Source organism: Epinephelus lanceolatus, chromosome 2 (genome assembly GCF_041903045.1).
Source record: "Epinephelus lanceolatus isolate andai-2023 chromosome 2, ASM4190304v1, whole genome shotgun sequence".
Classification (NCBI taxonomy): Eukaryota; Metazoa; Chordata; class Actinopteri; order Perciformes; family Serranidae; genus Epinephelus; species Epinephelus lanceolatus.
Window position 1 is genome coordinate 13,520,781 of NC_135735.1, and position 22,499 is coordinate 13,543,279.

The 22,499-nt window shown below is 39.0% G+C and overlaps 1 long non-coding RNA gene across 1 annotated transcript in view; it reads left to right on the forward strand.

Moving 5' to 3' along the window:
• LOC117259933 (uncharacterized) overlaps positions 1–15,513 on the forward strand; it is a 183,451-nt gene extending 167,938 nt beyond the window's left edge. The window contains exons 5-6 of the long non-coding RNA XR_004501885.2: positions 14,492–14,621; positions 15,383–15,513. This is a non-coding gene — a long non-coding RNA (uncharacterized LOC117259933). The remainder of the gene's footprint in view (positions 1–14,491; positions 14,622–15,382) is intronic.
• The last annotated feature ends 6,986 nt before the right edge of the window (positions 15,514–22,499 follow it).

The window sequence follows — 22,499 nt, forward strand, 5'->3', positions numbered from 1 at the left end:
AATAAGTTTATAAATATGTTTACAAAAAATGCAGTTTGCTCAGCACTGTGTTTCCCTTATAAAAGTATTTGCTGTTTTATATTATTGTACATAAATGTAATTTCAAGGAGACAGGGCTGTAATACTCTCTAATGTACTACTATGTACTACAGCTCTGTTTCCAGCGAGCAGTACAGTTCAGTACGTTCAGTTCAGTTTCCACTGTGAAAAGTTGTGGATGGTACCAATGGAACCATTACGTACTGTCCCCATTTTCGGTCCCCCCTCTGTTGGGGTACCTAGCACACAGATCTGGTACTAAAAGGTGGAGCTGTGAACACTGCAGTCTGTTGATTGGTCAATAGAGGACAGTCACTCTGCTCAGGGCTGAGTTGTGGCTGGTTTTGTAGCTCATGTAACCACTGTTCATACTGTGGAGAGTTTTATTAGTAAACTGTAACTATAAAATGAAAGCATGTTTTGCCGCCTCTCACAGCAGCTGGAGTCTGAGGAAAAATAACTTAATTCACTAGGCCGATTGCCAGCGACTTTTAAGGTAGAACATTAACTTGTAATGTTACTCAATGCATGAGTTGATGATGTGAATCCATCAGCCCACCTTAAATTTCACTGACAACTTTAACGATTACTTTAGTTTTTATATGACATACACTTTTAGTAATGAGTGGATTTTCAGGTGTTTATGTATATTAATTTAGACCTCGTTACATGAACTGCATATATTCTAATCCTTACTCTGAGAAAAAAAGTGTCCCGGAGCGTCGTTCCTGTGGGCTTCGGCAACACTAAACCCCTGAGCTTGCCTGAGAAGGACTAAATGCACAAACGCGCTATTTTTAAATATCCCATGGAGAGAGACTCTCACTGCAGCCTGTTTTATTTTGTTCTGAAAATGTCGGCGTGTAACTCTGTTCTGCGGACGATAAACAAGGTGCAAACTTCCATCTGTGTCACCGGTGAAGAGGAAATACAGAGAGTGCTGGACGGAGCAGTGAGTGACAACAACCACGCCCACATCTAAGAGTACTGTTTGTAGAGGAAACGCTAGGGTCTAGGTACCATGTTTGAAGGGTTACTTTTGGTTCCAAAGGTAGCATACAGAAAGTGTTTGGTGGAAACAGGGCTTATGTAATCTACTTTTGTAACTACAACCAGCCCAACAGTATTTCAGTAACTCACAAAGAGCTCAAACAATCTCTGTTGTGTACCACTGGTTGGACATACAGTTTAAATTACCATCAGTCCATGAAATGTAAATTAATTAAAGATCTGACACGGAACATGGCTCATAATTATGTCTTAATTCTTACTTTAGAGTTTTGGGGAGGGAGCTGTACTGTAGTTTATCTCACTAATTAAACTGTAGTGTCCTATTAGCAGATGTAATCTCTCATCCTGTCTCATCCAAGCACTTCTCTGAAAATCAAAGCACACTCTAAAATCAAGCTTTTCTCTGTTTTTCTCCTCTGATCTCAGATCAGCTTTCTGCTGCACAGCAATCAGCACTATTTATCCCTGCTTACCCCGTGTTAGCTCGATAATGGGTTTATACATACGCACACTCATAGAGACGCTGGAGTTTGTTTTCTGTCCAAACACTTGTAGCAGCAGTAGTTTTTATTGACTCCAATAAATCCATTTTATCTGGTACACTGCACAGTCTGTGCTTTTTCATGGTTTAAATGCCACCTGGGAAATTTTAAAGGTCCAGTCTGTAGGATTTAGGGGCATCAATTGGCAGGATTGGAAAATATTAAGTATGTTTTCTTTAGTGTACAATCACCTGAAAATAGGAGTTGTTATGTTTTTGTTACCTTAAAATGTGTTGTTTATATCTACACAGGGAGAGGATTCTCATCTTTGGAGGTTGCCATGTTGCACTGCCATTTTCCTACAGTAGCCCAGAATGGACAAACCAAACTCTGGATCTAGATAGGGCCATTCACAGTTTTGCATGAGCCACTGTAGTTGGAAGCCCCTGTGCCACAAGCAATGTCTGAAAAACACTGATTTTTTTATTTTTTTTATGGGATACTGCTGTTTTCAGTTTTTTTTCCTGGTTTAAATCACAGGGTCTGTTTGTTTTGGAGAGAAGGAGATATTTTTCTCACGGTAAAAACCTCATGAACATCTGGATCAGAAATAAGGTGAGCACACATATCAGGCGATGGCCGAGCGGCCTGTCTGTGACGTGCCAAACAGTGAAGGAGAAACACTGACTTGTAACGTAAAACTGTTTTATTAAATGTCACCAAAAAAGTGCCAAAAAATACTCAACAGTTTCTACAATCAGGCATCCACCTCACCATCAGCGTCGCCAGTTTCCCATCTCCAAAATGTTCATAAGCATGTGTCCCCCATCAAGTTTCTCCCATCAAGTCTGTTTTTATAGATCACAACTTTTCCGTGGAAAACAACGTATGCCTCTTTCAGGCCTCATTTTGTGCGTACGCAGTGTTTATAAATGAGACTCTTGGTCTGTTTTTTTTTTTTGGAGAGGAAGAGACCTCTGCAGATAATTTGACTCCTAGTAAAAACCCTCTAACAATGAACACTGAAGGAATTCTAACCGGGAGATAAATTTTAGCTGGTAGCACCCTGCACGCCTTGCTGCTTGGCAATACTAAATCTGCTTAAATCGTAAACACTGTTCCTTTAATACTACAGCATAGAATTATATTTAACACAAAAATGTGCTTCCAAATTTGTGGCACTAGTTTGGGGAAAACCACTTCCTGTCTCAACATTGGGGTGGCAGTAGCTCAGTCTGTAGGGACTTGGGTTGGGAACCAGAGGGGCACCATCTCAAGTCCCCATCTGAAACAAATATGGAGTGTGGACTGGTAGCTGGAGAGGTGCTAATTCTTCTCCTCGGAATTGCCGATGTGCCCTTGAGCAAGGCAACAAACCCCCAACTGCTGGGGGTGCCTGTCCATGGGCAGCCAGCTTGCTCTGACATCTCTGCATTTGATGAATGTATAGGTCCTGTTTGTGAATGTGTGTATGAGACAACAGAGTGTAAATATTGAATTTCCCCTCTGGGATTAATATAGTATATCTTCTTCTTCTCCCTCCTCTGCTCCTTCTTCTGCAGCTTCTTCTTCCTCTTCTTCTGCTTCTTCTTCTTCTTCTGCTTCTTCTGACTCTTCTTCTGCTGCTGCTTTGTCTGCTTCTGCTGCTTCTTCTGATTCTTCTTCTGCTTCTTCTGACTCTTCTTCTGCTGCTGCTTCGTCTGCTTCTGCTGCTTCTGATTCTTCTGCTGCTTCTTCTGCTACTGCTTCTGCTTCTTCTTCTGCTGCTTCTGATTCTTCTTCTGCTGTTTCTTCTTCTGCTTCTGCTGCTTCTGATTCTTCTTCTGCTGCTTCTGATTCTTCTTCTGCTGTTTCTTCTTCTGCTTCTGCTGCTTCTGATTCTTCTTCTGCTGCTTCTGATTCTTTTTCTTCTTCTGCTTCTTATCAGTATCTCAGTGCACAAAGCCAGGTCCACAAAGACATGTATGTACAGTGATAATATTTGAAACACAAGGTCAACTTACTTTGGATGAATAGGATAAATAAATAAATGATCATAAATCATAACTCCTGTCAGATGTAAACGGTCCCTGAGATCTTTGTCTAGCTGTCCACTGACTCCTGATCGATGATTGTGACCACCTGTGACTCAAGTTCTGTACTTGGTCATGTAATGATACACAAGCAGAGTTCCACTGCCTAAAAGCCTTGAAAAACCACAGATATGTGTCTTAGTGTGGAAGAACTTTACTGGCGAGTACCAAGCCCTGACTTCAGTGGCATCACTCATTTGTGATGAACTGTAACGCTGACAGTGAGCCAGGACTAATAGCCCAGCATCAGCACCCAACCGCACTAATGCTCTCGTGGCTAAATGGGAGGAAATCCTTGCAGCCATTTTCCAAAATCTTGTGAATAAAAGCCTGAAACTAGAAGAGAGGAGGCTGATACAGCGGTTAGGGTGTCCACGTACTTTTATCCATGTAGTGTAGTGATGTGTGAACTATCATCATCGTGGCTGGACGGGAAAGCGTCTGGACAGCTGAAAGGCCGTCTCAATAGAAAACCAATTATTTGAGTCATAGTTGTGGAATTGATAGAGAAGGGTTGGGAGGTTTGTCAAGTGATTTGTTTTGTTGTAAGTATCTGAACCTGAACACACACACACACACACACACACACAGATCTTTGCTTTTCTCCGACACACAAAACCCCTTTTTTTCACTCTTCCTGAGGACAATAGCTGTGCAGTGAGGTGAGACTGCAGGAGGAAGAGCATTTATCCAAGCGGAGTAGTGCTGATGACCCTCCCTGCTGGCTCTTTCTTGCTCTCTTTCTCCCTCAGGGATAACACAGGAAGCTTTTGTGTCGGCTGGACGCAGTCGAGGGTGGGTTGGGTGGAGGGGGGGGGTTGCAGGGTTAGCGGCAGGCGGACTGCTGTCACGCCACACACAGCTTTTTCAGGACACAGGCTGTACTTTTGACATGTGTCTACTGACATTACCCATGATGCCGCCCCTCCTCCCCCTCTCCCCTGGCTAGGGTTGTCTCCTCGCCTCACAGGGGTAATGGTGTGTGAGACAGGTCGAGAGAGGGAGAGGGAATATGCTGTGTCTGTGAGTGTGTGTGACAGAGAGAGAAACTCGGACTGAGAAACAGGGTAGATAAAGGGAGAGGAAGAGCTTTTGCCTCTGCACTTGTAGAAACTGCCAGTTTTCCTGTTTGCTGTGACAGTTTTTCTCACAAGCAGATCTAACTATAGTTTGTCTCAGTGTTTACATTTGTGTCGGCAAATGTACTAATGCCAAGACTCCCCTCAGACGCAGTGTGTCTGGATGTGTGAACTATCTTTTCTCATGTAAGGATTATTTCTCTCACATCTCTGATTTCTTTAAGGCCTCATCCAGACACTTTTAGTTCTACTAATATTTTGTTTAATGTTTTTTTCCACATAAAAAGTAAAAACAAACAAACAAAACCCTCTGATAAAGGCCTAGAAGCAGATCTCTTCTTTATCCCTCATTGAAAAATCATGGCATAGTCATGGAAAAATCAGGCCTCTGTCCCACCCAACACTGCTGCTTGCGCTAGATTGTGCTTTCCACTTTCTCCAGCGCTGCACGCACGAGGTCGACTGCTGAAAAAACAGTGCGGATCGAGATGGCTAACATTAGTGTGAGAGGAAACATTGTAGAGATTTAGCTGTACATGTTTGCGCCTCAGTCAGACCCAGACTCGGAGGACGAGTCTGTTGTTCATTAAAAGCGGCAACCAGAGGCCGCTTTTACTAGCTCACCATGTGGGGCAGGCACCCCATGTGTAAAGGCTGTGCCTTTGCAGCAGCAGCTACAGGTTTGATTCCAACCCATGGCATCCCCGCTCACTCTCCTCCTTTCATGCTAAATCTATCTTTTAAAAAAAAATCAACAACTAGCAAACATATCAGAATGGTAACAGTAGTTCACGTCTTTTTTTACGTTGTTTGTTAGCTTGTAGGCTAATGAGTGGTGGGCAAAGTACACAACTCTTATTACTTGATTCAAAGTACAGATACTCCTGCTCAAATATTACTCCAATACAAGTACTTGAGCTAAAGTACTGAAGTTCTTGCCTTTAAAAAAAACAAAAGTATTGGTTATATTGCTAACAGTGTGTGACCACTTTGCGGGCGAATCCACGGTTTAAATCACCAGGTCTGTTTGTTTTGGAGTGAAAGAGACCTCTGCACAAAATTCCTCTTACAGTAGAAACCTCATGAACGTCTGGATCAGAAATCTGGTGAGCATACATATCAGGCTATGGCCCAGCGGCCTGTCTGTGATATGCCAAACAGTATAGGAGAAGCACTTGTAACGTAAACCTGCTTCATTATTTATTAAATAGTATTTTAATCACCTGGTCTGTTTGTTTTGGACAGGAAGAGACCTCTGCAGATAAGTCAGCTCCCGCTAAAAACCTCCTGAACCATAAACATTGAAGGAATACTAATGAGAAGTTTAAGCTGGTAGCAATCTGCATTCCTCGCTGCCAGGCGCCGCTAAATCTACTTAAATCGTACACACTATTCCTTTAATACACAGCAAAGAATAGTATTTTACACACACACTTTGTCTAAAATATTCGTGTGGAATTAAGCAAATGTTTTCACAGCTCAACATGCCGTCTCAGGTTAGATGGGGAATTCTTGTGGCCGTGATGAAGTTTGTGCATGGTAAAACAAAAAGAATCATTCTTCATCTCAGAAACTTCCATCATGGACTTGAGGTATGGCTGCTGGTGATCTGGTGGGGAATCTTCATCTCCATCTGCTGCCATAGGCATAGTTACACTGCATAACCAAATACAACCTCCTGCTGATGACGTCTCGTCTCTGCCTGTCTCTACATGCGTGAAGTAGAGGTACAGGAACACCACTTCAACAAACAAATCAAACACAGAACATTGAACTACAACTTTGAAACTGGTGATTACAGTCATTTTGAAACAACATGAATGCAGCATCATTTGACACTTGTGGTGGTGCGTGTTGATCTCCGCTCAGGTTGTGCCTCATCACTGATTCTGATTATCACAGACACGAACCTGAGGCGTAGCCGAGTAGTGGAAAGTGTTGAGTTTGTGTTCAGGGTTGCATCTTTCCTTTGTCCCAGTATATGTGCTGGTTAATTGGACTGTAATCGCAGCATGAGCTTTTATGCGAATGGGATCAAGGTCAGCAGCTCCATGGACAGAGTATGGCTCTCTGCTGGAAGACGTTTGATTGGTCGGACTTTGTTGGATGTATGTGTTCAAATATGGATGGAGACTGGATTGGTGTGGTGAAGAGGGATCTGACCTTGAAGGCAAAACTCTCAATTTATTATTTGATCTACATCGTAACCCTCACCTATGGCCAAGAGATCTGTGTGGTCAGTGAAAGAAGGAGCTCTCTGGGCTTTTCTTTCACACAGTATCGGGACTCGCCTGCAGAGATAGACAGGTCGAGCAGCTCAGACATCCGGAGAACTGCTTCTTCTTTGTGTCAAAAGCATCCAGCTGAGGTTGTTCAGGCATCTGATCAGAACGTCTCCTGGTTGTCTCCCTGTGGAGGCATTCAGGGCACGTCCAGCATGTCTGAGCTTACATGTGTTTTTGTGTGTATGTGTGCAACTAACACACCTTTCAGTCAAGCGAGATCACCAAACGAATGCTAACTTGAAACTCAGAGTGAAAACCTCCACTGACATGACATCTGGTTAGTCTTTATCTGATAAAAGGTTTTTAATTTGTAACTGTGTTCTACATATGTCTTCACTCTCGAGTAGCTATGACGTCTATGTGTCTGCAGATATTTCTAATGATGCGTACCGTGTATTCCTGGAAAGCTTTAGGGCAGAGATGTTTTTATTACTATCATTAAAAGAAAACGTGTAGACGTTTACAAAACACTCCAGTATTAATCATCAGTGACAGAGTTGGCTGATTATGTGATTAGCCTTGCCGACTAAATCCAGTTTTCAAAGCAGTATTATATCCAGTGTGCTGTTTTGACCACTGCTTTGAATTCCTGTTGGTTGGCGTCTCCCTCCTCCACTCTGCTGCCACACTGACTGCCACTCTGAATGGGCAGTTTCCCCTTTTGCCTCTCACTTTGCATAAAGCCCATAGAAATCCCAGGAACAGGCTCACACTCATTTGCCTGTCACATTAACTTGGCACCTCGCTTTCCTCTGGCCCTTTTAAGCACTGTGACCCACCCAAACAAATGACCTGTTCATACAGCACAAAGCCCTGTCAGGCTTCCGGCTTTATTTCACTTCTCCCTCTCCACAATGACCTCCTCTAACCTCTTCTTTTATCTCTTGTTTCCTTTTGAAAGTCAGTTATTCTACTTCATTACCTAGCTTAAAAACTAACCAGATATGTTGTAAGTTTGCCTCATAAACAGGGACTGAGTTTCTGCTATTGAAACAGTAAATAAATCTCATTCATATAAAGAACACTTACAATAATTCAGCTGTGCCAAAAATGACAGCTATTACCAACAAAATAAAATACATAATAAACGTGCTCATGTTAAACGGCAATTATCTCAAAATAAAAAACTTTTTGTTGTCTCAGTTTTAATGGAAATACACGGGTGCTGACTAATAACTAGTACAATTAGTCACATCAGTAGACTCATGTATGTAATGAAACCCAGTTTACTACTTAAGCAAGTAGGTTTAACCTTAGTGACGACCTACAGATTTCCCTGAAATACCTCAACTTGAAGGTGCTTAGTTAGCTCAGTCTTGTTATGACTAACATATCTTTTGAAAAAATATTTTTCCAAGTACATATTTAGCTACATACGCAGACTTCACATGTATTTTTAAGCTAGTAGCGTCATGTCACCGGCACAGCTGATGGAGGATGTCAGAGGATGCAGAACATTCCCAGTAACTCAAAAGTTCAAATGTCAAAATTAATTAAAAAAAAGATAGATGCAATCACTTCAAAAAGTTACAACTTATTTTTATCTAACAAAATATTCTACTTCAGTCCATATTTGATGACGTTCAGCCTTTCACAAAAAAACTTTATCACTGCGGTCACACTCCAGAGAGGCACCTGCATTGACGGGGCAGTTGAGCAGCAAACGGCACCATAAATGATATTAATTAAAGAAAGTTAATTCAATAGAAAAAAAAACTAACTCATTTAATCTGATGAAGCTTTTAGCTTTTTTAAGCATGTTGGAGAATTTCTGCAAATGCAGTGATTACATTCAAGTTCCACAAGTTGTTAATTTAAGTTAATAAGCTTTTCTATAAACGTTGCTGTAATGGCTGCAGGAAACAGCCTGTCATGAGAATTTGTTAGATAATTTGTGTGTAAGATTTTTAGGTGACTTTTTCTATAGATGTTAGCCCATATACATGAACACACATAGAGCATCTGTGTGTCCAGTACGTACAGCGTTGCCATAGAAATGGTGGAGTAATATTTTTGGTGATGAGCAAGGTGTGTTGTCATGCTAATTTGAGCACACTCTAAGGGCCTGTTGACCCACAGTTGAACATTTTTCAGCTCTTGGCGCTCAAAAAAAAAACAAAAGCCCAAGCAGCAGAATTCATACCTCATCGCACTGCTGGCGTTTGCAGTCCAGCACGAATACATGACGTTCCCATTGCAGAGCATTACAAAAAGGGTTGGTCGACACGGCCACTTAATGTCTTGTTGACCGATCAGATTGCTTGATCAGAACTACTTGATGTTTAATTATTTATGAAGCACAAAACAAAGCTATGAAGTGCTTCACACAGATCATATGAAAACATTCACATTTCTTCTTCTTTCTCAGTATCTACCTTTGAAAACAAACACCACCACTGCTTCAGCTAAAAAAACGAATGTGTTCTCTAGTTTTAAAACGTGTCTATAATATTTGCACAATGCACAGGTGCAAACAGGTGCAAAGTAAAACATAACATTAGCACAGACACATTAGTCTCAGAGATGAGTCTGTCAACTTGACTTCAGGGGATGTTTGTTCTGTCACAGATCCTGGATCAGGTTACAGTTGAACTGCAGGATACAAAAGGACTACAAGGAATGACATTTACCAACGGCCAGGTCGTACAAGTAACACTTAATGTGTTTGTGTGTAACTCACTGAGATGTTAACACATACACACATGTTCACTAAAGCAGATACACCCTTCAGCTTGTAAACACATCAGCACACACCTTCTGATGTCATTGAGACAAACCCCAAACTCTGACCAACACCTTCTCTTCCACATGATTGATGCATGGCATTACTGCAACGGCTGTTTGAACCTGCAGTGGTTACACTTGTGTATACCTGCTTCAATACTTTAATATAAAGACTCACCAAAACCATGTGTACACACTGCATACTTATCTTTATGTACAGTTAGAATAATACAGTTGATTGCTGACATAAAATTTGATCTTCTTAATTAAATACAATTATTAGAAATGTAGCAGAAACAGTCTCATCTTTAGTGTCCAGTGAGTCTCATGGTGTTTTTAAAGATTTTTCACCTTTCTAAATGGACTGAATTGTTATTTTTGGCATGAAAATGCTCAGATCAACAGTTAAATGGAGTTTTTCAGCCTTAAGGAATGAACAACATGTGTATATGTTGCTGATAGTATACAGCTCAACTGTTTATTGTCTAAACTGGAATTGAAGTTGTTAGTTGGGTAGTCGAATCGGCAACTATTTTAATAATCGACTTTTTGTTTTAAAGGGGACCTATTGTGCTTTTTTGTATTTTCTGTCCTATAAATAGTGTTACAATGAAGGATGTTCATATTAAACATGTTTGAAATAATGAGGTAAATGTACATAGAATTAATCCCTGTGAGCAAAAACCATCATTTAACCAGCATTTTTTTCTACTGCAACATGACTTGATAGTGCAGGATTTCTTCATATGGTGTTCTGCTCCAGGCGCAGTACTGTAAGTAATTACGTAGCCTACGCTGCTACAGGTAGCTAAATGCTAACTTCAGGGAAACATGTGAATGTTATTCCTGCTGGAACATGTCTGGTTGCGTTTGGAAGCTTTTATTGGGGATTTTTTTTATGGTAGAAAGTGTTGCTATTCTCACTTTACTCACAGTCATATCTGAGGAAGAGAAGGGGAGACATTTGGCCAGATACTGAATTAATCTTGAAACTGCGCTGGTTGTATAGATCCTCTGTGCTGCTGTCGGGGAAAGATGTGTGTGAAGCAGCCATGTTTTACTGACATGGATGTAAACTGCAAGAAAAACTGACTGGCGCACGGAGGCATACAACCACCGGACAGTATTTCTAGTTTTCTTTTTTACTATGTTCTTACTTTTTATACCCCAAACAATTAGTAGAGAAAATAATCAGAAATGAAAATCATCTTTATTTGCAATCCTAATACAGATCAGCTTCTGAAGGTGTAATCTATTTTGATTATTTTAATAATATATTGTATTTATGATGAGAAATTCAGATATTTTTTAAGTGTTCTGAACAAAAATTTGTGTCATAAAACAATTATCCTGTTAAACAGACACAAAACATCTTACTGAAGTTGCGTTTCATGCCATATGATAAATGTAAAGTCTGTTTAGTTCTCCACCAACTCCTGTGAAAAATATGGGTTTTTAGCTGCTGTGGTTTAAATGGTGCGCTTGATGGCAGACGTGAGACTGAACCACTCAGTCTAAACCAACAAAATATCATATTATGCATATATCAGAATATTCACATGTGCTAATATAATTGATATTGCTTTGTGGAGTCTCAGTTGAATGAGGATGATGTACATAGAGAGCTTCACATGATTACATGAAATCAGCAGTATTTTTGGTAAACTCTTCGTATTTGACTGAGCTGAACATCTGAGTTTGTTTTAAGAGCCACTTTTGATCTGCTTTTGGTCCTAATTATCTCCAAGGACCTCCTCGTTACTGCTCCAACTGATGGAGGAGGAAGGAAGGAAGTTTATAATCGTGTTCAATTAGTGCTCCTTCACATTTTGTCTGAGCCTTTCCACTGTGCTAATGACTTATTTGTACCAATTATTTGCTTTGCTGAGCTTGTTAACCCCCGTGTTCACCTTGGCAGTTAAAGCGATTGCTGTGAGGAGCGTTTCACAGCTTCCCTTTTTACTGGTCCCATGAAATGACGTGATTTTTCTGTTGTTACATTGTGTCTGTGAGCCGCTGCTCTGCTGTCTGTCACTGTTTATCACTTCCTGTATGTCACAAAATGCATTTTAACATTAGCTGTGTGCACCAGACCTCATTATTCAACATCCTGTGTGTTGAGACACCAGTTTTAGGCTGATACAGGTTATTCCTTTTATTCCCATGTCAAAAATTAACCCATCGACCTTAATATAAAGTTCCCAAATCTTGTCCTGTACAGTGTGTGAGGGCTGATTTAAATCTCCAACATGTTTATGTCTTTCTGTTGCAAAAGGCAAACAAACAAACCAAAAAATAAAACCTGTTCCTCCTCTTTGTTTACTCCACCTCCTCAGTACGTGTGGGTGACAGAGCAGTCGATTGATCTTTAGCCTAAAGTCTAAAGGTTTGTTTTGTGCTTTGTGCATCAATTTTTGAGCTCCTGTCCTCCTGAGTGTTAAAGGAAGAGTTTGACATTTTGGAGGAACTATTACAAAAAGGAGATTGTACAGATCAGAGTTACCCACACATTCATTTATTGTGGGCGGTGCCATGATAAACAACATTTGCCGCCACCTATTGATTTGTATGCCTTTGATATTGCCCCAGCGAGCCATGGTCAGAGGCATTGTTTTCAGGTAGTCCATACATAAGTATGTCCCAACCTTGCGAACATGATATCTCAAGCGTGCCTTGAGGTTGTTTATTTTGTTACTAAATTGTTGTGTTCACTTAAGGATGAACTGATTAGATTTTGGTGGTCAAAGATCAAAGGTCACTGTAACCTTTAGGTCCATTTCACTCTTGTGAGCATGATATCTCAAGAAAACTGTGAGGGAACTTCTTGAAATTTGCCACAAACATCCCCTTGGACTCTACAATGAACCTAAAATTAGGTGGTCAAAGGTCACTGTGATGGCACAAAAAATGTTTTTGACCAAAACTCGGTAATTGATACACTAATTATGACAAAATTTCACGCAAATGTCGAATAGGATAGAATGATGACATTTTATATCCAAAAGGTCAAAGGTCGACTTCACTGTTTAATGGAGTATATTTTTGGGGCTGGCATCGTTCAGCTATTCAGAGCTGATTAGAGGATGATTATGGCGAGTTTGCTCTCGTGTCTTGCCTTAGATCACTAGAAAAGGCTTCAGAATCGTGTTGGCCTCAGTGTGCTCCAATCAAAATGTTACCCAAGGTTGTGAATTAACCAGACAAGATGAAAAACCGAAGCTCACAAAATTTTGCAGTGTACAGACAAAAATGGCGATGATCTCGTGATGTCACATTTGACTTTGGTAAAGAGCACAGTGCAGAGCAGTGACTTTGCTAGCCAATGGGATACAAACACAGGGACTCACATGCACTCACACACACGTGCGGCGGGCATGGCTACCACAACAAAAAAGAGAGAAACTCAGATTACAGCACACACAGAGAAAGCTTAGTCAGGCACAAAGGAAGAGTGTCAGGCTTTGAAGCCAATTTTTGTGGTGGCTGAACAGTGGAATTACAATTTCGGTTCCAGTCACGTGATGTTATTTGGCCCAAAGAGACTTTTTTTGTATAGACTTACATTTGGAAGAGACATCTGTAAATCAGTGGATACATTTTTTGAGCATCACAACCTGACTCATTTCACTATCAAGATTTGAGCCATTTAGTCCAATAACATTTGGAAAGTCAAGACGACCTGCATGCTTACGTCAATTTATTTCCATTCAAGGTAGCAGAGCGCTAAACTGGGAGCAGCCGGCTTGATCGGCAAAAGTCTTTAGTATGCCTGCTCTAAGCACCGCTGATTAACTCGGTAGTTTTATAGGTGGCAGCTGAACATTTTTGGCTTCATGTGCCACTGAGCAGCTTTCATAGAAATGAACAAGGGCCTCACCTCCATGGCGTGACGTCATTCTCTGCTCAGGACGCCATTACTCCACTATATCTTTACATAGCAAATATTGGTTTGCTGCTCTATAAATGCGGTGAATATCGCAGATTCTAATGGGGTTCTACTGGATTCTACTATGTGTGGTGTGAAATATCTTCATCTAAATTTGGCCTGACAGAGTCGTATCAACACTACCCTGAGTATGAAGACTTTGAAGCATTGCAAAGTATTTACCACAGATCCATTCGGTTGCATTAGACTGTGAGGCTTCTGTTATCCCGGCCACTCACTGTATAGATATACAGCCAATACTGACATACTTGATATTCAGTATACAGTCAAGGTGCTGTGTGTTTGCTGCAGGAAGCCTCCTCCTCTGTTTTGTTTTGTTTTGATTTTTACATAAATCCTTTCAAATTCCCCTCCAGTTCCTCCCAGACAAATAATTTTAGGCATTGTTCTCACCAGTCTGTGTGATCAAAGACCAAGGGGAGGCTTTTATAACAGTAAAAGCATTGAATTATACATAACTATGAAAACTCTGTCTCTCTCTCCCTCACACACACACACCCACCCACACAAAGCCGCTCTCTAATTTGAGCCCCTGATCCTGAGTGGGCTCTTGTGTCCGGCAGAGACTGATGAAAGCTTCTCATCTTAAGGACAGGTCAGAAGATGGAGCGAGGCCTGAACGTTATCAAAGGGACCAAAATGACCTCTGGGAGCTGAAGCACCCGCGCTCTCTGCCTCTACACAAGCTGCCTTTAATCTCACACTGCTCTCCGCAAGCACTTGGTTATCCAGCGAGTGAAAGAGAAAGAAAAAGGGCTTCTCATTTTTATCTCCTTTTTTTTCTTTAAAAAAAAAAAAAAAGGAAAAAAAAGAAATACTGCACCCTCATCCACTCCTCTCTGTTTTTCTTCAGGCTACTTGGTTCAGCCCAATCGATGTGGATACACAGAGAAGACAGATGCGGAGGGGTGTAACTGCTGAAAATGGGATGGAGGAAAGGAGCCGGTGGAAGTGGAAGATGAAAACATAAAAGGCCTGTCTCGGTGAGAGAAGGGAGAGAGAAAAGGCTCATCATTTTGCCCTCCATTTCTTCTCACGGTGCTATAAAAAGAGAGATGAAATCAGAAGGCTGTCAGGTAAAAGGAGAGTAAAACCTTTGCCTCTCAGCTGAAATGGACCAAGGGGAGAAATGGAGAGGAGAGAGGCAGAGCGCCCTGCATCACTTCTCCTTCACGGCAAAAAGCTCTCGACTGTCAAGAGAACAAAAAACATCTTGCATCAGGATTTTACAGGCCGAGCCTTTCAAAGTGGTTCGAAGCTTTTTACTGCGGCACAGTCGGCTTTTAGCAGACGTCAAGGGAAAAATGTTCCTCATGAATTGGGTGAAATTGCTCTTGAATGGAAAATGAGACTTGCTGCGTTTATATTTTTTGGCATTGCGTCAAAATTTAGGCAAATATAAAAACATAAAAAACAGAGGTATATCTTGACTTTTAGTGAATCATCTTGTTTCATGTCAAGGTAAAACAACTTTGGAGGTCGAGGTTCATGGTTTTGAAGTGTGTCTCAGTTTTGAAGTGTGTCTGAGACGTCCTGTTCATACTTGAGATGTAGAGATCCTTTTGGTTATACAATAAAGGTCAATCTGTCTATTCAGTGTTATTTTAATTTACCTACTGGTCAAATTCACACAGTCGTCTTTCTGCATCCCAAAGTGTCACTGAGAGTAAATTGAGGCTGCAGCAGTTGCCATAAGTCAAATTAAGGGAATATCTTCCAAAGTTTTCAACCTTTTCTGTTACAGTGTCTTTCCCTGCAGCTCAGAGAGGAGACATCGTCTGAGGAGACAGAAACAAAATGAGCAGATCTCTGGAGGATACACACTTGATTCGACTAAATCCGACTGTCAAAGCCTCAAATGTTCTTCAGTTGTGCTTTAGAATAAAGTTTTAAACAAAACAAGGACTGTGATCTCATACATCGAAACCACTTTAGTGATGGATCTCGTCACGGCCACGAAAACATTAACAGTGTCCAGTAACATGTGTGATGTGCTGTACATACGGGCATGTTGGTGATAGTTGTGATGTAATCTGAATAATTTGTCACGAGCCTTTGCATTTACGCCTGTTATCAGTAAAGTTTCACTTTGTGCAAAGTAGAGAGGTGAGTCTGTAGAGAAACGTCAAAGTTCTGAGATTTTTGTTTAAAATCTTGTGCAGGCCAGTAATTTGTTAGTGACTGAAATGATGATACAGTTCATTAGTAATTAATTAATATGCCAAGTCCTCAATATGCAACGTCAAAATACCACCACAAAAAATCTACCATATTTTGCTAAACACAGAGGCCGTGTGATCATATTAGTACCGTGCGAATCAGCATCTCCATGATTTTGGGTTGTATTTAGGTTTTCTTTCTTTCTCTGCACCTCTTTTCTGCCTCTTTTTGTGTACAGAATTGTGGAGGCTGCCTGTATGAATTAAAGGTTTGAAAACATTTTGACAGGTAATTTTGGTTTTAGTCTTAGTCAAAGTCTTGACACAAAAATGCTTATTAGTTTTAATCATATTTTAGACTTTTTTATCCTTCATTATCCATAAAGAAAACTCAAAACATTTGAGTTAATGAAAATGTATGACATTCTAGTCATTACTTTTTGCGAATATATTTTCTATGTTTTTTATCTCTAAATGAATCCGGTTTGGCTAATTCATATATCAGAAATTATAATCAAGGTGACAAGTTGTATGAAGATTTAATTCAGACATTTTTTTCTACATATACAAATGATTTCTAATTTTTCATTTACAGAAAGCTCACATTTAGTAGAATAGCAAAATTTCTAAAGACAATGATGTAGACAATGTGTAGCAGGATTGGTTGTTTAACCCACATTTTTAAAAAAGGTGGTTATCACCACATCACAGCTAGTGGTGCTACGTTGCTGTGTTTCTGTGTTGAGTAGAGTGGAGTTACAAATGGCTGTGCGCATCACATCTGGGGGATAATGTCAGTAAATTAAATGCAGACTTTGCTTATCCCGTCTAAATGTCCTACATGAATCCCAGATTGCCTGTTTGTCAGAACACAAATACGACTAGAATTAGCTAGCTCGTGCACTCTGCAGACCCTCCGCCTCACTCTTCACTGTTAGGAGACTATTTATCGGGAAGAGGGCAGGTGGAACCTCTGGTGACAGACCTTTAATAGTGGCTGAGTTTAGCTGGTGTAGATGCCATCAGTGGGGTTCACAGCAAGCTTGGTCTAATCTGTGTAATGGCAGCAACAGAAAGTTTGCTGATCCAGCAGGGAGTTCATGCTGGGCTTAGCTTTGAGTTTTGAGTTGCTATTCAACTGACTGTCAACCATTTTCTGCTTTCTCACTTCAGCTTTGTTCTTCTTGTCAGTTTCTTGTCTCTGTTTGTCACCTTACTTGGAGACTACCACAGTGAAAGCAGCAGCTTGTTTCCACTTCTGCATTTGAATTTTAGCAATTCAGACCTTAAAAAAACTTTTAAAAAAACTGCAATACTGGGGTGCTCAGTATCTCAGTGGGTAGAGCGGGCGCCCCATGTACTAAGGTAATGTCCTTGCTGCACCCCCTTTCATGCTTCAGACTGTCCTGTCATTGAAGGCAAAACACCCCAAAAAATAATCTTAAAAAAAGATTTGTGATACTTCAGGAAATCATGTCTTTAATCCTGTCTTTGTACTTAATGTTGTTCTTCCTCGTCACACAGCCTGTAGCTCCTGTTAGACTGGATAAAACTCTGTCTCTTAAAAGACACTCCCAAAGTTTGTTTACTTGATTACATTTTAAGGAAACATTTTTAATGAACAGATCTTTGTAGCAGCTAAAAGTTTTTTATAGGGTTGTTCAGAGCACTTGGTTAATGTTGACGAATGCTCTTTGTCTTGGTTAAATATTAAAAAGTCAATGCTGACATAAGTCAGGACGTGGCAAAGAAACCGCCTCATATTGCACATCCCTAACCACCCTGCCCCCCCTTTTTCTGTCTCTCTCACATACACAGTCAGAAATCACAGCCTTACAGCCAGCACCCCCACAAGAGTGAAAATGAATGCAGTCACCACCTGTGGTGGGAGCAGAACAAGAGAGTGGGAAAGGACGTGGGAGAGGAAAACTGGAACGACATGGCAACCGTTCAGGGCGGTGAGTCAGGAAAACAAGATTCACATTAATAGTACATATCATGAGTAATCTATGGAAGCCTGCCTCTGACAAAATATATGACAAAAAAACAACCTTACTTTCTTAATCAAATGTTGGTTGTTTTTGGCATGTTTTTAATTTTATCCTCAAATCCGGTTTCACAATCATCACTGATATCAACACAAAGCCTCAAATTCCCAAAGTAGTTTGTCATTTTCTGAGGTGTGTGTGGGAGTGTGTGAAATGTGAGTGCGACTGAATGTGTCTCTGCCGGTTCTGTGATTCAAGTGAGGCAACAGAGAAGTCACTGTGTGTGTGTGTGTGTGTGTGTGTGTGTGTGTGTGTGTGTGTGGTTTGGCAAGCCACATGGATCCTGAGCTGTGTGTCTCATCCCTCCCACCATTACTCCTGTCAGCAGGCCTGAAACCACAAACCATCCCGTCTGGAAACAAAGCCATTAACTCACAACAACCGTCTCGGTCTCTCTCACACCTTTTTTTTTTTTATTTATTTTTTTATTTTTTTTAACCTCAGTTTAGATCTCCTCTCTCCGTCACACTTCACTTGTTTCATATCAGTGTGTGTATGTGTGTGCGGTGACAAAGACGTTACAAGTCTGTGTCGCAACCATGGCAGTTTCCATTACCAAAATTACACCTGCAGTAACTACTTGATTTCTCTGTCAGCAGTGGCATTAGGTCCCTGCTTTTGTTTTTCATAACAATCCCATTTTAATGTGTGAATTTACTCACATATTTACACCAAACTGGACTGTTCATGTATCCGGAACGGCACCAGGTTGGTTTTCAGATACATGGGGAGTCTCTTAAGCAGGGCCACAGCTTACAATTATTTTCATTTTCACTTATTTTCTACATTAATCGATTGGATGTTTGGTCTATTAAAAGTCAGAAAGTGCTGATAAATACCAGCGTTTCTCAAAGCCCAAGATGACGTCCTCAAATGTGTTGTTTTGTTCTCAACCCAAAGAATTTTATAGGAATAAAGAAACCAGAAAATACATTAATCATTGTAGCTGTTGACACACCTTCAGTAGCAGCTGAGTTCAGCCGGTGCAGACGCTAGCACCGGGGATCACAGCGTGCTTGGTCTAATCTGTGTAATGGCAGCAACATAAAGTTTGCTGATGCAGCAAAGCAGTGCTGGGCTGGTCGACTTTGTGTTGCTATTCAAGCTGGTCCATGTCCATGTCCTTGGACTGTATCATTTTTAAGTTGCCAGCCACTGCCGGCATTTTTGATCATATTCACTAATCTTTCAAGACCCACAAAATAATTTGTTATATGAATATGTAAACAGTATAAGAAACTAAAGAAGAGACCTTATGTTTTTAAACACAATTTTTTTTTTATTCAACATCATTCCTTTCTTTTTTTTTTTTGTCAACACTTGAATTTGTGTATTTTCATGAAGAAACAACATACAAAAAAAAACAAAAAACATTTCAGGCAAAAAGCTCAGGAAAAATGCATTTTCAAGTATAAGATCAATTTACTTTTTTGTTTTTTGTTTTTCTCATTACCTTACGTTAGATTGAGTTGCATAAATGAAAATAATAATAACAATAACAACAATAATAATAACAATAATAATGAAAATAATATTCTCTTTGAGGTAAAGCAGAACACTTGGCCACATTCAGTGATCTTTCAGTGTTCTGTTGTCTCCCTCTCCTCTGTGATCGCCTTGTCCATGTGTCGGTGTCACCGTCGCGGAGATCCTGTCTATTCCTACAAACTCATTTGTTTCTCCATCCAAATCAGATTTAGAATGTTGAGCACATCAGGAGGAGGAATTGTTTGCGTCTGAGTCCATCAACATCTCAAATCAAATCAAATCAAGTTTATTTGTATATCACATTTAAAAACAACCACAGTTGTCCAAAGTGCTGTACAGAATTAAAGAATGACACACAAATATATAGCAAAATAAAATGTACACAAATATTGAACAGAATAAAAACCAGTGAAAACAATTACAAATGTGAAAAGATTGTAAAATACTAAGATATTAAAACCACTACAGACAACCAAAGGCCATTGGAAAGTATTGAGAAAATGTCATAGTATAACATGTCGTCCAAAATATTGAAAAAACGTCATAGTATGTCATCAAACATCCTGGAAACACGTCATAGCAGAGTATGTCGTGCAATATCATGAAAAAACGTCATAGTATAGTATGTCGTCCAAAATCATGAGAAAACATCTTATCATATAGTATGTCGTCCAAAATCTTGAAAAACTATAGCATAGTATGTTGTCCAAAATCATGAAAAAACTTCAAAGTATAGTATGTTGTGTGAAATCTTGAAAGAATTTCATAGTATAGCATAACGTCCAACATGTCGTCCAAAATCATGAAAAAAAGTCATAGTATAGTATGTCGTCCAAAATCATGAAAAAGTGTCATAGTATAGCATGTTGTTCAAAATCATGAAAAAACGTCATAATATAGTATGTCGTCTAAAATATTAAAAAAACGTCATAGTATAGTATGTCATCCAAGATATTGAAAAAAAGTCATGGTATAGTATGTCATCCACAATCATGAAAAAACTCATAGCATAGGATGTCGTCCAAAATCATGAAAAAACGTCATAGTATAGCATGTATAGTAAATATTAAAAAAAAGTCATAGTATAGTATGTCGTCCAAAATATTGAAAAAAATCATAGTATAGTATGTCGTCCAAAATCATGAAAAAACGTCATAGTACAATATGTCGTCCAAAATCATGAAAAAACGTCATAGTATAGTATGTCATCCAAGATATTGAAAAAAAGTCATGGTATAGTATGTCGTCCACAATCATGAAAAAAATCTCATAGCATAGCATGTCGTCCAAAATCATGAAAAAACATCATAGTATAGCATGTATAGTAAATATTAAAAAAAGGTCATAGTATAGTATGTCGTCCAAAATCATGAAAAAGTGTCATAGTATAGCATGTCTTCCAAAATCATGAAAAAGTGTTATAGTATAGTATGTCATCCAAAATATTGAAAAAAGTCATAGTATAGTATGTCGTCCAAAATATTGAAAAAAAGTCATAGTATAGCATGTCGTCCAACATATGTTAAAAAAAGTCATAGTATAGTATGTCGTCCAAAATCATGAAAAAACGTCATAGTATAGTATGTCATCCAACATATGTTAAAAAAAGTCATAGTATAGTATGTCATCCAACATATGTTAAAAAAAGTCATAGTATAGTATGTCGTCCAAAATCATGAAAAAACGTCATAGTAGAATATGTCGTCCAAAATCATGAAAAAACGTCATAGTATAGTATGTTGTCCAAAATATTAAAAAAAGTCATAGTATAGTATGTCATCCAACATATTTAAAAAAAAGTCATAGTATAGTATGTCATCCAACATATAAAGTCATAGTATAGTATGTCATCCAAGATATTGAAAAAAAGTCATGGTATAGTATGTCGTCCACATCATGAATAAAACTCATAGCATAGCATGTCATCCAAAATCATGAAAAAACGTCATAGTATAGCATGTCATCCAAAATCATGAAAAAAAGTCATACTATAGTATGTCATCCTAGATATTGAAAAAAAGTCATAGTATAGTATGTCGTCCACAATCATGAAAAAAAGTCACAGTATAGCATGTTGTCCAAAATCATGAAAAAACGTCATAGTACAATATGTCGTCCAAAATCATGAAAAAACGTCATAGTATAGTATGTCATCCAAGATATTGAAAAAAAGTCATGGTATAGTATGTCGTCCACAATCATGAAAAAAACTCATAGCATAGCATGTCGTCCAAAATCATGAAAAAACATCATAGTATAGCATGTATAGTAAATATTAAAAAAAGGTCATAGTATAGTATGTCGTCCAAAATATTGAAAAAAATCATAGTATAGTATGTCATCCAAAATCACGAAAAAACGTCATAGTATAGTGTCGTCCAAAATATTTTAAAAAAGTCATAGTATAGTATGTCATCTAAGATATTGAAAAAAAGTCATAGTGTAGTATGTCGTCCAAAATATAAAAAAAAAAGTCATAGTATAGTATGTCGTCCAAAATCATGAAAAAGTGTCATAGTATAGCATGTCTTCCAAAATCATGAAAAAGTGTTATAGTATAGTATGTCGTCCAAAATATTGAAAAAAGTCATAGTATAGTATGTCGTCCAAAATATTGAAAAAAAGTCATAGTATAGCATGTCGTCCAACATATGTTAAAAAAAGTCATAGTATAGTATGTCGTCCAAAATCATGAAAAAACGTCATAGTATAGTATGTCATCCAACATATGTTAAAAAAAGTCATAGTATAGTATGTCGTCCAAAATCATGAAATAACGTCATAGTAGAATATGTCGTCCAAAATCATGAAAAAACGTCATAGTATAGTATGTTGTCCAAAATATTAAAAAAAAGTCATAGTATAGTATGTCATCCAACATATTTTAAAAAAGTCATAGTATAGTATAGTATGTCATCCAACATATTTAAAAAAAGTCATAGTATAGTATGTCATCCAAGATATTGAAAAAAAGTCATGGTATAGTATGTCGTCCACATCATGAATAAAACTCATAGCATAGCATGTCATCCAAAATCATGAAAAAACGTCATAGTATAGCATGTCATCCAAAATCATGAAAAAAAGTCATACTATAGTATGTCATCCAAGATATTGAAAAAAAGTCATAGTATAGTATGTCGTCCACAATCATGAAAAAAAGTCA